At 35.2% G+C, this 17,623-nt stretch overlaps 2 protein-coding genes across 5 annotated transcripts in view; both read right to left on the bottom strand.

Annotated features, from left to right (window-relative positions):
* The window catches only part of SNX14 (sorting nexin 14), a 115,071-nt gene that overhangs the window by 97,205 nt on the left and 243 nt on the right, over positions 1-17,623 (bottom strand). The window lies entirely within an intron of this gene.
* Positions 12,418-17,623, bottom strand: part of SYNCRIP (synaptotagmin binding, cytoplasmic RNA interacting protein) — a 32,319-nt gene continuing 27,113 nt past the window's right edge. For 3 of the 4 annotated variants that reach the window (XM_008579827.1, XM_008579824.1, XM_008579826.1), the window contains one exon: positions 13,286-17,623. This exon is cut by the window's right edge. The gene's annotated coding sequence lies outside the window, so the exon portion shown is untranslated. Of the gene's footprint in view, positions 12,604-13,285 lie in introns of those variants that run through there. The other variant, XR_551034.1, reaches the window with a different exon arrangement.

Raw genomic sequence — 17,623 nt, 5'->3', positions numbered from 1 at the left:
AAAAAAAAAAAAAAAAAAAAAAAAAAAAAAAAACGTACCATGCTTTATTCCATTATTGCTAACCACTTAAATTCATGGATACTACGATTACCACCATCCTTGATCATAAACCTATGCACATTTCTAATTATTTCTTTAGGATCAACTTCAATTATTGGGTCAAAGAATAAGGATATTAACATTGATACATACTGTCAAATTTCTTTGTAGATTTGTTGTACCAATTCCACAGAGGTAAATAAAAGCATACATTTCACTGATCCTCACCATTAGGTATTATTGTTTAACACCCCCAAAACACTCATGCTGTTCCATCTGTGATTAAACCATTTAAAAAGACTACAAAGTAACATCATTGGAAAGCTTAGCACTTTCTAAAAATGTCTTGAGGTCATAACACTTATTAATTTCACTTTTTGTAGTGTTTAAGCATCTTTGAATTACTTATAACGCCTCGTTTATATGACCATACTAGTGCTATACTTAAGTATAAAAGGTTATGTGGATTAATCTACAGATTATCACGTGCACTATGGACTTCAGTGCTTTATACTTTTGTAACTTATTTGTCTGGTAAGTTATATTGCTTTTTATTGCTTAAAACTTTTGCGTCCTTAAAGACTTATTCTGAAGTTACTGTCCAACTTTTCACCAAGAGTCACTATATTTTAAAGACAAAAATTTCAGTTCTGTTCAAATTAAGGTGTCTTTACAACACCCAACTAAGACTTCTCTCCCATGATTTTCTTAGCAGAGGCAATTAGAGTAAGCTAACTAGACAATAGACGATTTAAATTTCTATATTGCTCTTACGTTTAGAAAAGGAAAAATAGGGCCGGCCCCATGGCTCACTCGGGAGAGGGCGGCGCTGGGAGCGCCGAGGCCACGGGTTCGAATCCTATATGGGGATGGCCTGTGCGCTCACTGGTTGAGCATGGTGCGGACAACACCGTGCGAGGGTTGCGATCCCCTTATCGGTCCAAAAAATAAAAGAAAAGGAAAGGAAAAATAAATGCCTGTCGGAATTCTTTAAAATGCACACCTAAAGCAAGAAAGATAATTAAATTCTTGTTGGTACAGACCTCATCTAATGAATATAACCTTTATTTCATTAAATATTTTAAGTTTATGGTCTAGTATCCACTTTAACAGACAGAGCTTGAATTTTTTTCTCAACCTTGTATTAAAAGATTTGAACTTCCTAGAAGGGATATGGGATATCCACAACCAATCCTGGTTCTGAAACCAACTCCACCTCCTACTAGCAACCTGTCATTGAGCAAGATTAACTTCATCAATCTCAGCACCTGTACTGTCAACTCTAAAACAGAGACATCATCTTCATAAAGTTTTGGGGAAGATTAAATTGGTGGAAAGTGCCTGTTAAATATCTTTGTACAATGCTTAATACAAATTTTTTTTTTCAAATTTTATGGATTTATGAACATGACAAAAAACAGCTAAACCAATTAGCTTTTATTTGGATAATAAACTAAAATGAAACTGACATGAAGTCAAAGCTGTTAAGATACCTTATAGGCAACTATAAGGTTTACTGTCTGTCCTTAAGTTCTAGACCTGCACTGTGCAATACAGCAGCCACTAGACACATGTAAGCACTTAAAATATAGCTCGTTTGAACAGACATGTGCTGTAAGTATAAAATACACAAGACTAACCATGAAAACAGAAATATAAAATACCTCAATTTTAAAACTTGATTACATATTAAATATTTTGGAAATGGACTAAAAACCTGTTTCCTTCTACTTTAATATGGCTGGGAAATTTGATGTTACGTATGAGGTATACAATTTATGTTACTAGCCAGTGCTGCTCTAGACTCTAACATTAGCTATGGAGAGTCAGTACAATTAAACATCTACATTTTTTATAAATGCCACAATGATCATGTGTGCCAGGGTACATTTAGAAACTATAAAAAGGAAAAATATTCAAAATGCATTTATCTAAAGGGCTCATAAACATCAAACTGCAATCCAGTATTATGTCCATTATTTTAATGATTATTTATTGAATAGCAAGTAAGTGTAAGGCACTGTGCTAGATGTGGTGGCACATACAATGAATTTAGATGCATTCTTCTGACCTCCGAAGGCTTACAATCTAGTGGAGATAAGTCACACACAGAAATAATGTAGGATACAGGGCAGATTTATATATAAAAGTTTTTAAGTGTTTAAAAAGATGACAGGTAATGAGGAAAGAGAAATTTTCAATTGGTGAGAATCTGGAAAGGCCTGTAGAAAGATAATTTGAGCAAACAGGACTTATCTCTGCCTTCATTTACTTTTCAGAAGTCATGCAAGCACTAGGCAAAGTTATCTAAACTGCTTCCACGTGAACTGATTCTCCCCACTCCACCTGCAAACTATACAAATAGCTTTTTATGTTGGTTCAGGAAGTTGAAAGTTACTGCTGAATACTTGAATCCCAATAATTAGGCCCACTTAACTCTGATGACTCTGAATGTAAACCATATTTTAACACTTTGAATGCCATTATATGTATGGCGTGGTTGTATTAAGAAGGGAAGGACAGATAACACTACTCCTGTGAGCCATTTCAGTCCTTCCCTCTCACTGAGGCCTCCTATAATCTGAATGCCTCCTAGGATGTATCGAGAAAGGAATGCCAGGACAGGCATTTTCAAAGTCATATTTTACCTTTTGTGGCATTCCTAATATTATTTTTATAGCTTTAATTTTACGTTTCATGGTTCATGCCCATCCAGGGATAGGAGAAAAAAAAGAAAAAATAAATTTTGCTAATGACACCCTCTTCTTCCTGCATCCTACCCTATGTATCAACCTTTGAACATAACACCCATTAAAGGGGCCAATGAACTGCCTTTTCTTCTTCAAGAAATGTTTCTTTCCTTTTTTTTAAATAAGGAACTCATTACAATGGAGAATTATGTAATTCAAAACAGAGGAACATTAAGAAATTTTTTATGAGTGGGGGCTTGTGATGTTTAAAATACAGTTATTATTTTCACATTTTATTTTTGTAAACAAGGGCAAAACCTTCACTGGGAAGATATAAAGAACTACAACTTTATAGAACCTGTGGCTCAACTACATGTATTCCCTGGGTAAAAGCTATGTTATGATCAAGAAATTCTTGGTAGTCTCATTACATTAGCACCAACAAAAAAATAAGCATTTCATTTATCACATTTTTAAGTAATAATGGAATAGCATCCACTCAAACCTCACTTTCATGGAAGTAGTTGATCATAACTTCAGCAAATGCTAATTAGTAAGCTAGTAACTGCTTGGAAACTGAAAATATACTCACCTGTTGAAAAATATTAAAGATTTAAAAAGGCACTTAGAATCTACTACCACCATTATCTTGTATATGATGGCCAATGCCTTAGTCTACTTTTTAAAGTTATCCCTTAACTAAGTAAGACACTCCATCTTATTTATGTTAAATAGAGACAATGGTTTCCAATCATAAAAAGAAAAATGTTTTAACCATATCACTTCAGATTTTTAAGCATACTTCAGCTGACTTCAATAACTCCTGAAAATATGTTGTAGAAGGTTTGCAATTCTTTCTCTTACTACTAACTACTTCCTAAAATATAAAAATTAAAGCACTTTGATATGGTGCCTATAAACCATCATGCAACTAGGATTGGTTCAGAATTGTGAAAATCACTAGTATTGGTACTTCAGTTCTAATTCTACTAAGTTAAGTTTGCTACCAAATAATTAAAATCAATTTTTACATTCTTTAAAAAGAAACTTTTCTATTTTGGTAAGGTATAAGAAAATAAACTCAATACAGTATATCTAAGTAGAAATCTTGAATAATTTTGTAAATTTTTAATAGAAAAAAAACTTAATGAAACATTTCCCCTGTATATTCAAAGACAGTTATCATAATTTAGGTTTCCTTAACTCATACGAACACAAGATTCTAAAAGTCTGAATTTTAAGCATTATCAGAAAGTCATATGGCCTACACTCTTCAATTTTGTGAAACAGTTCAAGACATATCTTCAAATATTCAGGTTAATTAAGAACTCTATTATCCCCAGGTATTCAGAGAGTAGTTCTATCACTTCTATTTTCTGTTAAAGGCAAAAACATATATAATTAAAATGGTTCTCTCTCTGTCAGTTATTTCTTGAAGCTAAAAAGAAATCTTCCCTAAGAACACTCACAGAAACACTGATGGCAGGATCAAAGCAATTTTTGTGGGGCTTCAGTAGCTTCAGTTAAGAGTCGTAGGATAAACATCCTATCCAGATATTCCTTTCAAGTTCTGTGTTTTCAAATGTTGGTAACACAATGTATTACTCTTAAGTTGGTTTAAGACTATTTACATGTTCAGCTCTTGCCAATGTGCATAGCTTCATTTTTTTCCACTACATAAAGCAACATATGAAAGTATTATTTATCATGGTGGAGGACAGGAAAGTTGTAATTAACACTCACACTGCCAGAAAGTGAACTGGAAAGGTAGCATAATAATTTAAATGATTCTGAAGATACTTCTGCTATTGCAAAATACAGAAATACCAGATTGTTTCAAATACTGCCAAATGTTTTTACAACTATGGTTTTGCTCCTAAAGTTACCTTTAAGCAGAGGCTGATAAATTGCTTTTTGACTCTCAGTTATATCACATACCTCTAAATCAGCTAATAGCTTTATTTGTCCCCCAGAAGGCAAAGCCAGGACTCTTATCGTAATGTTCTCCAAACTGTACATGTTCTTCAGTGATATTTGTTGATAGTTCTAATGTGCCTATAGCAAGGAGATTTTAGATGTTTTGACTGAAGAGGATTTTTGTCTGAGGGGTTGGCTGGGCGTGGGGTAGAACTCCATAACATCAGAAATGTGAGGTAAGCCACAGAAAGACAAGGCAAGCAGTTTGTTTTTAGACAATATAAATGGAAAATAAGGCTCTAAGGATGAGCATGAGCCAAATTGAAAGCTTTAAATTACATATGTGGCTTGCATTGTATTTCTATTGGACAGTGCTGTCAGACTCTAGAGCTAGATATGGCTGGCCAGTATAATTTAATGTAACACTTAGAAATTTGGTCGTTTATTTATTTAATGTATTTGTAGACAAGGAGTTCTGAACTTCCTAAAGAATGGGTAGGACTTGCAGAGAGGGCATTTCAGGCCTATTCAGTAACAGTGAATAATTAAGTGTGATCGGTTGTGATAAGAGAAATTAACCAGACATAACTGCTGACAGAGAAGAACACTGTGTGCACTGGACAGCTGAAATGCAGAACTGCACATAACACAGAGATCAAGCAAGCCCTGATATTAAAACAGGAATCCACACAGATGTGATATGAAGTATAATGTAAGGTGAGAACAAGGAGACAAGTATAGAGGGAAAAAGGGAAATAGGGACAGGTGAGAATGGAGTGGGTCAGAGATTCGAGAACCAGCAAAGTGCCAAGTAAACTTTTCAAGACTGATTCAATGTAATAAATGCCACAGACAGTAAACCTTTGAAAAATATATAATTTTGCATCCATCAGTGAACAGCTCTGGAAAACAGAGGGAAGAGGAAAACCCCCTTAATGGGGGGGGAACACCCTTAAAAGGGGCATCATTCCAAAACCACCACCGTCACTAGAAAATGATGCAATAAAATGCTTCAGTCTGATAATAAAATCTCTGGGGCTTCAAACTAAATTTACTGGGGGGAAAAAGAAAAGAAAAAATCACTGGTACTTAAGAAAACACTTACACTATTTGTGATTATATGCAGGCCCTGTAATATTTAGAGAACATATTAATAAAATTGAGGAGGTTGATTTAGCAGTTAAGATTGCCTTGTACAAGGGTACTTCAAAAAGTTCATGGAAAGATTTGTATTCTTTTTTTTTTTTTTTTTCACCTTTTTGTCTTTTTTTCGTGACTGGTAACGGGATCACAACCCTCAGTGTCCCGCCCGCACCGCGCTCAACCAGTGAGCAGACCAGTCTCTATATGGGATCCGAACCCTAGGCAGGAGTGCCACACTCTACCGCGCACCGCGCTCAACCAGTGAGCAGACCAGTCTCTATATGGGATCCGAACCCTCGGCAGGAGTGCCACACTCTACCAAGTGTGCCACCGAGCCGGCCCTTGTATTATCTTTTAATGCCATTTTTAAACTTTTAAATTTTAGGGGGGTTTTTTTGGTACATGTTTATGGGGTATATGTTGTTTCAATACATGCGTATATTGTATAATGAGCTAATCAGAATAGTTAGCATATCTATCACCTAAACACTTATCATTTCTTTGTGGTTATAACATGCAAGATCCTTTTTTCTGGCTATCTTGAAATACATAATACAATAGTATTAGTTATTGTCACCCTGGGGCACCAAAACTTATTCTTCCTATCTAACTGCAACTTTGTAACTTTATACCAGTCTCCCAACCTTACCCTGACCTCACCACCCTCCCTTTCCCTGCCTCTGGTATGCACTATTTTCTACTCTTTATTTCCTCTCTTTGTATTTTTCCACAAACTTTTTGAAGTACCCTCATATTTCCTCATCAGGTTAATATATTAACATTACACTAAATGAGAGTTTTGCCTAGAATTTCACAATTAAGAGACTTAAATACTTATTTCTGAAGATTAAGAAATGTAGTTGTTACCACAAAAGTAGATCCATATAGTAGTTCACTGTATGTAATTCAGGTTTACTCCCAACTAGCACATTAACACAGTAATTTAGGGAATTTGGGAATAATTTATTTTATTTTATTTTTTTCCTTTTTGTCTTTTTTCGTGACCGGCAACGGATCGCAACCCTCAGTGTCGCGCCCGTACCGGACCGGGACCGGCAACAGGATCGCAACCCTCAGTGTTGCTCCCGCACCTCGCTCAGCCAGTGAGCAGCCGGTCTGTATGTGGGATCCGAACCCTCGGCGGGAGCGCCACCGCGCTTCCCAAGCGGCACACTGTAGCAGTGCGCCACCGGGCCGGCCCGGGAATAATTTAATATAATGTTTTGTGGGATTCTTTTATGAAAAGAATAACAGTTTTCCAATGTTAGCTTTCCTAACTGTAAGAGAAATGTTTACCGTAGTGTCTTTCCCTCAAGAGTAACTAAGTATCACAAAAATGATGTGCCAGAAAATGTTCATACATGTAAGGTATTACAAAATGAATAAACAATCTAACTTTTAACATTTTTTGTATTTTTTGAAATTAAGCCTTCACAACAAAAGCATCAATAAAGTGAAGCAAAAAAATCCTCTAGGCAGAATTTTAATAAAAATACAAGCCATATTTCATACAATTTTGAGAGCTGAAAAGAAATCAGAATTTAATATAACCATCTTTTTATGGGTAAGGAAACTCAAGCCCACAAAGGTTAAATATGTGTGTGTACATAATTCGTTCCATTGAAGGCCTCAATAACTAAGAAAAATTCTTTTTATTGTTTTTCACCTAGAACTATTGAAAAAAGAAAGCAGGGAAATATCTAACTCATTGAAATCATGAGACTATATTAATGCACATACAGTGTATTACTTCAGCAACCTATACCTTTGAAAGTTTATGTGAAAAATGTATAGGCCACATCAGGCTTATTACCATGGGAAAGCCCTATGAATACAAGGGTACTTCAAACACTTCGTGGAAAAATTGAATCTTTTCATGAACTGTTTCTGAAGACCCCTCATACATCAACCAGTGCGAAAAATTAAGTGTCCAATGTCCACCAATTTTAATTAAAAGATCTAGGTCTAGGGCCGACCCCGTGGCTCACTTGGGAGAGTGCGGCACTGGGAGTGCAGCAGCGCTGGGAGTGCAGCGGTGCTGGGAGCACCGAGACTGCAGGTTCGGATCCTATATAGGGATGGCCGGTGCACTCACTCACTGAGTGCAGTGCGGGCGACACCAAGCCAAGGGTTACGATCCCCTTACCGGTCACAAAAAAAAAAAAAGGTCTAGGTCTACTGCTTAAGATGATTTATTTTCCTCTTTAGTTTCCTGGGAGTTGTGTGTGTTATTAGTATATTTTTAAATAGAATGTGGTAGTAAAATACAAACAGCATGGTGTGCATTATCCTGGTTTTCTGTTTAAGAGCCATTCTGCACAGGACTGATAAGTGGGAAGAAAAAGGCAAGACCTCCTGGTTTGCAGGACTAGAAGGAAAGAAAATTAGGTGACCTATGGCTGGAAAACTGCTTTTAGGGTCTACCTCCCTCCTCAAAGTGAACACCCGAGGAAGGGTCAGGACTCCTGCTACTGCACACCCTTCTTTCTAGCACTGAAGAGGGAACCGTGCTTGCCTCCCTGCTAATAATGCTAAAAATAAAGCCTGATAGTCCTCATGTTCTCACACACACACAACTTGCAATCAGCCTTCTCAGTGAACAGGTCCAGTAACACCAGATTATTTTTACCAATATCCTTCTTTCATAAATATGAATAAGGAATTACCAAATATTCAAGAAAAATCAGAAGCGCACACACACAAAAATAAGCAATGTACACCATTTCAATACATCCTATAAGGAACTGACAACTTTTAAAAATACTTAGCATTCAAGAGTGATCAAGACAGTGCATATATAAGAACAAACTGCTGTATTGCTGAAATGTAAAGTCAACACATGCACTGGAAAGGAAGAAAGTAATTTTTCCTATAAAGTATAGAAAGCTACAGTGATTGATAAGGAAAAGTCTGAACAACAATGAACCAATGCAGTCCAATTCTTCCAATCTAAGCTCAAAAACACAGAAAATTTGGGGGAAAAAAGTGAAAAGCAAAATTCTCAGCAACAAAGAAACCCTTGTGACTTCAAGTTAAAAGCAAAATAATGAGAACCTATGCAGGGTCAAAACTTTTAAAAAACCAAGTGAAAAGGGGGAAAAAAATCCACAGTTGCAAAGGAAAAAAGCAGATTGCCTACAAAGAAAGAACTGCATTTAAATCAGACTTATCAGCAACACTAGCCACTAGAAACAATGGAGCAATGCTTCCAAAGTTCTGATGGAAAATGATGTTACAGCTAGCCTCCACTACAAAACTGTCAATCAATAGCAAGGGTGAAACAGACATTTTCCAGTACCCAAGACTGTTTACAGTTCATGTTAACCTTTCAGAAAATACTACCTGAAAACATACCGCAGCAAGAACAAAGCTGAATCTAAAAGGAAGCTATGGAATCTAAGAAACAGTGACACCTGAAATGCACTTATGGATTGCCACGGTGTGCAGCATTTCAGATTAAAGAAAAATAAAAAAATTTAAAGAGAAACAGTTAAACCCAGCAATAGGATGGAAAAAAAGAATACCAGATGACAGGAGTACAGAGCACTAAATAAATACGATGAAATAACCAGAAGAGTTCAATGACACCTTTTCTTCTAGTAACAAAACAAAGGTAATTAGAAAACAAAGAGAAAGGGGCCGGCCCGGTGGCGCACTGGATAGTGCGCCGCTTGGGAAGTGTGGCGGCGCTCCCGCCGAGGGTTCGGATCCCACATACAGACCGGTTCCCGCTCACTGGCTGAGCGAGGCGCGGGAGCAGCACCAAGGGTTGCAATCCCGTTGCCGGTCCCCGGTCCAGTGCGGGGGCAACACTGAGGGTTGCGATCCGTTGCCGGACACGGAAAAAGACAAAAGACAAAAAAAAAGAAAACAAAGAGAAAAAAAAAATCAGTGTCATGGCTCATATTTTAGTAATGGCATTAATCTAAACAAATAATGGATCATAAAAAGAATATTTTACCTGTACCTCAGAATTTTGCCCTCTAAAGGGCACAGGTTTTAGCAAAAATAGTTATCTATGAATCTAAGAATCTAAATATCTATGCATCATAAATGCTATGTTTGGGTTATCTTCAGTCAAGGCAAGGTATAACAGTCATAAAGTGTGTATAAACCCGAGAACAGAAAAGATAAGACAGCTAACGGGAATAGGGAGATGAAGGAACAAAAATGAAGTATTGAGTGTGCTGTTTCCTTATCTTATATGGTGAGGAGCAGAGAGATCCCAAATTGGCAGAGGATAAAATGCATTTCAAGTAATAAAGGTAACCATTTGAATTTAAAATAGTTGGACAAAGAACAGGATTAGTGTGAGAAAGCTAAATTCCTTACAAGGAGTTATGAAAACTCCTAAATTTAGAAAACTAAAAGAGGTGCAAGAGACAACCACCAAGAACTAGAGGGGAGTTGTCTCTGGGAGTGGACTGGGATGTGGGCCGAGAAATAGGCTTTCATATCCTGTGCTGTTTGAACGTTTTCCACATACATATCTTCTTACACTTTTCTAAAGTACTAACAAGTTAGAAGGCCAACTAAGAATATAGAAGCATAAATACTACCCTTACCCATCAAACTTCACCTCCTAGTTTGAAGTTTGATATAAAATATATATGTCTCAGTGAGACAGTACCTTAAATTCAGACCCTCCCTTTTCAGGTGATTCAACTTCAACTTCAATCACCTGCCAATTGGTAGGTAAATATAACGCTATTTACTATGTATGTTACCATTTCTTTTAAGTTATAGTAAGCAGTGTGGATTACTCCTACAAATATCTGCTTTCAAGACTTTATTTTTTAGTTATCTAGACTTCAAGCTTTTCCCTCAAGCACTGTAACTTACCCTATTACCTTCCAACTGCTATCAAAAGAACCTTATAAAAACTCCATTGACTCAAAACCAACTAGACTCTTACTGATCAACACAACAGAAATTCAATCTTGAATTAGTTACCCCTTCCTCATAGAGACAGAAGTTCGTAGATCAACACTGTTTCATTCAGGGACACAGAATTAAACTAAACATCAGCAAAAAAGGAAAACTGATGGGCAAGATTTCCTGAGATACATTGCTAAAGATGACTTAGGAACACCCTTTCCCTCTAATTTCAAATAAGGAAATGTTAATAGTAGCAACTTTCACACAAGGTTGTTTTAACTAACCGACATAAAAAACACAAAGCAGTCTATAAATCACAAGACTGTTCCCAACTTCAAGATAACTTTATCATTTAAAAAAAAAAATGTCAAATAGACAATTTAAATGTGGATCTTCATGATCGTAATTTAAACATTAACATTTTCTGCTCATTAATTTTTAAGCTTTCCACATTATAAAGTGGTTCAAAATATTTGATTCCCTTGTTCAAGTTAGGTCCCAATTAAGCTTCATTCAGCAAAGACTAAATGCCTGCCTTGCACCATTAGTTCAGATTCTCCTGCCCTCAAGGAGCTTCCATTCTAAAAATAATATAAAGAAATCAAATGGCTATAAAAAGTATGTAGTAGTAATTTAAACAGACTGATCAAAGACAGTAAGCAAAGATAAGCCAAAGAAACTGAACAACTTCAGTATCTGCTTGCTGTGCCCCTAAGTTTGATGTTCTCCTAAATGCTAAATGGATTTTCAGGAAATAAATCTATTAGTTTGTTCTATGATGTAATTTTAGAATAAAGGCTTTTTTCATGTTTTAATTCTGCATATAAATAAGTGTGAAGTAAGTTAGGGTGCCTAGAGGGAATTGCACCCGTCCTTAATAATGCTGAAGGAATGAATCCTAAGAATTCAATTTCTGCAAATTTATGCGAGTTTTTACTGTTTCAAGAAAATGCAAAGACATGAACTAAATTTGCCCAAACTACATTACATACACGTGTACATAGAGTAGAAATAAAAAGTGCGTTCTGCCAATTTTTTTAGATGATTTTTGACATGTTGCTCATATCCGGCTTTCCTCCAAGTTCATTATAAATATTAAATAACTTAATTTTTCACAATGTTAACTTAAAGCAATTTTAAAGACCTGATTCCTCAGTCTTCCAATTAAACTAACAAATTGATATGAATGATGACATATTAAAGATATTCTCAGTGAAGTCATAAGGGTTTCATTAGTCATGATATAGATGCACCTATTTTTAGTAAATTGTTCGTTCAAATGACAGTACTTATGGTTACATAAATCCCATGATTATTCAAATTTCATCTCATTTAAAGTTAATTCCATAAGATGAGCCATACCATAGGATGTGATAAGTTGGAACTCTTCTGGTATGTCACGGTGTTTCTATACTTTTAAGACCTGACTTTACCACATGGAATCTACAAGATTTTTTCTACATTTTATATTATCATCAACAAGCTGTGGTCTTATTCTTAATGTGTGGTAAGTGGCTTTTCCACACCAAATCCTTTGCTCTTTTGCCCTGAAAAAGCAAAAACTGGCTGTGGTTCATAAAAGATAGAAGATGCCAATTCCCTAAAATGCTCTCCAAAACAAGTTGAAATTGTGTCAGAAGAAATCTTTTCAGAACACAGCTGAAAGCCTAAAAAAGGCAAATAATTCATGAGCATTACAGATAGCCTTTATAATTCCCCTCAGATTATAACTTGTTTTAGAAAACTTTATTGACAAAGTAAAAGATCAGACAGTCATTGAAGCTTATTATTCTAAAATAACCTTATTTTGATCAATAAAGTTTATTGCCTATGGTAGACACACATTTAGGAATCTGTAACACGTGGACACACTATTTCCAAAATGGCTTATTAGGACTTCTCCCATGCCCATCTTATTCAAACTTCCATGACTGTCCTGAAATGACAAAAGCTTGTTTTCACTAATGAATATAAATTTTGGTAAAAGAAGGCTTGTCCTTGAAGAAGTGAAAATTACTACCCCACCCCACCAAACCCTGTGACTAACAGCCGAAAACCCCCAAATTTACTTACAAGTCCCCCATTCTTTGATAACAGCTTGTCAGTTTAGCTTAATAAACGTATTTTAAGCTGAGTTCACCTACCTAACATCACTTGCACAGTCACCTAAATGTGCATCTGATTAAAACAGATCATTTGTTTATTCCCCTCTCCAGAACTACTTATAACAAAACTCAACCTCTCCCAAATCTTCAGAATTGTTTTTGCCAGTGATGGAGAATGGAAGAACACTACATGGTAGGGCACATTCCCAGAAAAGTAGAACCAAATTACCATTAATTTCATCAAATCCAATGGTATATATGTGACCACAGAGTATTTCCACAATTAAAATTAAGTGAAGACCAACCCAATGCATTGTCTATACATCTCCCAGTCATGTGCTTGAAAATGGGGACATCTTGGGGATTTTGTTTTTACCATTGGCTAGTTACTTTGAATGTACGGATATCAAAAGATAGATCTCTAAATATTCCAAGTGTCTATTTAAAAGTTAAGTGAAAAATGATGAAATGGAGGACACCCACAATAATTCTTGGACTCCTGGAGATCCTAAGACATGCTACAAAAATAGGTCTTTATTCTTAGGAAAATATAGTCAGAGCTAGCTTCCTTATGCTATACATAAAATCTTAACATCAGAGGCAGTACAGATAGTACAGATAGTTTTTGAACTGATCTCCAAACAAGCACAAACCCACTACGTTGAAAAGAACAGGTAATTTGAGGTTTTTGGCAAAAGACAGTACTTCACACATCTAATCCAAATCAAAGATCCTGCAGACAGTTTTCAGTGAGATGTAAGGAATGAAATAAATATAAATTCTATGGATAAATAAATGTAAAAGACAATTTAAATAAGCTAACAGAACTAATATTTCTTAAATAAAAATACTAGTCAGGTACAAGCTTTTGTTTCTCAATGCCAGACTTCTAAATGTTTATCAGACTACTGTTAATATCATTAAAAACCTAATCTTTGACCCTCAGCATTAGTAATACTGGTTTGCCTTTGCAAAAAAGACTTTTTCCAACTGAATGCTTCTAGTCCTGAAAAATATTTTAGGTATATTACTGAAGGCAGACTGGTGTTAATAGAATTTATGTCTTAAGTACTTTTAAAAAGTGACAGACTCCAAAAGTCCATCTATTGATTTGCCCAGTTAAAAAATGTCTGTGAGCATTGGTTCATAATTAGCATCTTAGGATAGTGGCATGCCCTGTTGAGTGGTATGATCACTGAGTAACACTACACCTTAAAACACATCCCCATAAGTCTTTTTCATGTATTTGCTACTTAAGTTCTTTGTTAATTTTATACCCACCACTGAACTCCTATGGTCAGATAAAAATGTTATGGTATACATAACTGGGGAAAAGATGGTTATGGTGGGTAATCCTTGAAAGTTTTAAGAACCAAAGAATCATTTACTCTAGTGTTAGCTCCCTCTCCTAAATGCATGAAGCCCTTCTTTTCAGTTCCTCCCCTTAAGATACAGACTACATGTCATCATCCTCTGTAAACACGTGGTGATCTTTTGCTATGTTTCTGATCAACGGTGACTTCTGGCTCAGCAGTCAAAAAAAACTGTACTGAATGTGCTTGATGTTCACCCTAACATTAAATAAGTCCTTTCAAATATCTTATATATAACTGATTACCCCAGCTCACCCCATCAATACATTTCTATGTTGTTCCTATTTTATCATGAGGAAAATGTTTGTATTTTAAGTTAGATTTGCAGTAATCGGTAGAAAAGTTTCTCATGACGCTACAATTACAATCATGAGTGTGCAACAGCTTTTTTTGTGCTCAATTCTCCCTTCATTTCTAACATCTGATTCAGTTGCAATGTCTGAAAATATTCCATAAAAAGCGTGATTGGGAGAATACATATAACACAATTTTCTCAAAAGCAACTTCCTGAAAACTGGTAAAACTAAATTTATAATCACTTTTGATTGCCAAGTAGTCTGCAGAAACAAAATCTTGCGTCTGTTTTGGTTACTTAACTCAAGTTTTCTTGTTAACAATCAGAATGCTTTAAGGATACATTTTTCACCCCAAGGAAGGGACTTGACTTTTGGATTTAAGATCCTTTCCTTGACAATATATACAAAAATTTTTAACTTGTCATCTATCCACTCTTTGAAGCTGTCAAAGCCAAGAACCCATAAACAAATCACAAATAGCAATAACCTACATTAGTTAACATTCCCCCTTTAACATGTTGACATTTTTACTAAAGGATAAGTTATTTTTGCATTTCCATTTCTCATATCCCATGACATTCCATATAAATTGCATTATTGCTTTATAGGCCACACAACATTCAAAAGTATGTTTATATGCATTGCCTGTTTTCCTTGATCTCTGATAAGAGTTTGATACTGATTTTACTACAGAAATTTAAGTTTGAAAATACCAGTTAGTATTTCTTCTCAGAACTTAATTGTTCACATCACTAATCACTACATGCATATTTAGCTCTGATTATATTGCTCAAAAACTGCACCCAATTATCAGAACAGTGCAAATGATATTTAATTTTAAAATTATAATGGCTTGAATTCAAAGTTATTCAAATGAACACTGTCAAGTAATTTCACTTGAGTGTGTATATATTTCATCACCACTGTTTACATTACCCTTCTTTAACTATAACCATCAAATTCTTCAACATTTCTTTATATCATCGGTTTCCCCTCCCACATCCTCAAACTAAGAATGCCAAATAGTCTTGGAAACCCACAGCTCCATATTTTAATTGCTTTCAGAACACATTTGTGAATTCACAAAAGTGTTTGTCTTTTAACTTTGACAATGCAATTCTTACTTTAAATCAAACAAACCTGTCCAAAAATCCCAACAAATAATTCTGAGAATTAACTTAAACACCTTGACAGTGTCCCTTAAAAATGGTATGACAGTAAAGTGCCAATAGGCATGGCAATGGCCTCTTAGATGGGATCACTTAACTCCTTGGAACTGGGAAATGCCAGCACCAAGGATTACACTGAGATTCAAATTTATTGAAGGCTACATTTACTTTACCCACTTTCCACAACCTTTTATACTCATTATGTTAGACTGAAATGTAAATGTTTTGTGTAGCCCTCAAACTTACACTAAGATTTGAGAGATGTACTTTAAAAAAGCACGGGGTAATATATAAAATCAGTGGCAGAAAGTTTCATTAAGCACCAGGAACTAATTTTTGTCACCCCATACTCATTTTGTAGTTAAGTTTCAATAACCGGCAAGGCACATTTACATATATTCCAATGAATACTTATTGACAAATTTTAAATTACACTCTATGTCCCAGCTATCCCAGTAACTGACATACAACATACTAAAATGGTTTATTAAGATAACAAAAAAACCAATTAATGTGAAACATACAGACTATTGGCAACCACTATTCTAAAATTATGTAAGTACAAATAAACATACTGAAATGTGTGCAATTCTAAGTTTTTAAACCAGAAGATTTCTACACTAACACACATTTATATTAATGACACATAAAAAAAATAAAAACTTTATTACAAAAATAAGTTACACTCGCCTCCAGCTTACAGTATAAAACAATTTTATTTGCAGGAATGCAAAATGATTGTTTGCCATGAGCATTTTGAACATATGACATGTCTAATTTTCTTGTTAAATTTGCATTTACTGGGGAACTGGTGTGTATAAAACCTTAATTAAGTATAAGCTCTGATCTTCACCGTGGTGCCTATTAGGTATGTGATATAACTGCAGTATCCCTTTGGGGAAGGGGAGATGGGATTCCTTTACACCAAGTCCTAGTTAAACTATAATTTCACGTTTGACTTTAAGCTATCAATTTAGGACTTGGCAAAAATTTTGAGGGTGATTCAATAGAGGATGCTTCACCACTGAACACTCACTGTCATCAAGGTGCTTTAGAAAATTAAAAAACATAGCACAAATGATTGTACTCTACTCTACGAGTTATCATGACCTGCATAAGAAATGGAAAGCTGATTCACATGTTTACAGTGATCAGCAGTAAGAAATGCACTAATGAAACATACCTTTTACCTAAAAAGCTAAACTACAGCCATATACTAATTTCTATGATTTATGAAAAAACTTCAAAATATCCAAATGTCAGGCTTTGCTGTACAATTGTCAGTTTTAGTCTGACTTTTTATAAAGGGACACTGCAGTATTTAGTACAAGTTCGGATGCACTTTTTTTGAACATCTGATGTCTTACAAAAGTAACATCTTGCTAAACTATTATACATCCAAATAACTACAATATCTGAAGAAGCAAGGCTGCTTTTTCAGCCACAAAATACGACAAAAGCAAGGCCTGTTATGATGGTCATGAGGAAGTCTTACAAGCCTCTGAAACTAAAGGCAACTAAGAATGTTACATTTGGTATATTAAAATCTTACCCTCATATCATATTTAACAAGCCTTGCTTTTATCTACAAAGATTTTCTATGTACAGTACAGACAGGGTATAGTTCAATCCTCTGCTACTGAGGTAGTTAACCAACCCTTTTAAAAAGGTTCTGAAAAGAACCACTATCTGGAATGCCTGACTAACCAGCTCTGATGATTACACCTGAAACTGCATATCTGAACACAATTCAAAAGTGATTACTATAAAAAAGATATAGACAATCATGATTAACCTTGGTGAGCAGAAATAAAATTTAAGGATACCAACAGTAGCATTCATCTATACCACTGCAATAAAACTTAAATGCACAAATTCAAGAGAATATTTCAGAATACCACTGCTGGGATCCTTAATTTAAAAAAACAGGGGAAAAATCTACTTAGAGCAGATTTTTTAAAGAGAAGAACTTTATTCTTTATTAAGATACCATGCTAGAAGTTATGAAGAATT

The sequence above is a fragment of the Galeopterus variegatus genome, unplaced genomic scaffold, assembly GCF_000696425.1.
Source record: "Galeopterus variegatus unplaced genomic scaffold, G_variegatus-3.0.2 Scaffold1963, whole genome shotgun sequence".
NCBI classification, from domain to species: Eukaryota; Metazoa; Chordata; class Mammalia; order Dermoptera; family Cynocephalidae; genus Galeopterus; species Galeopterus variegatus.
This window is presented reverse-complemented; position numbering and strand designations above follow the sequence as displayed.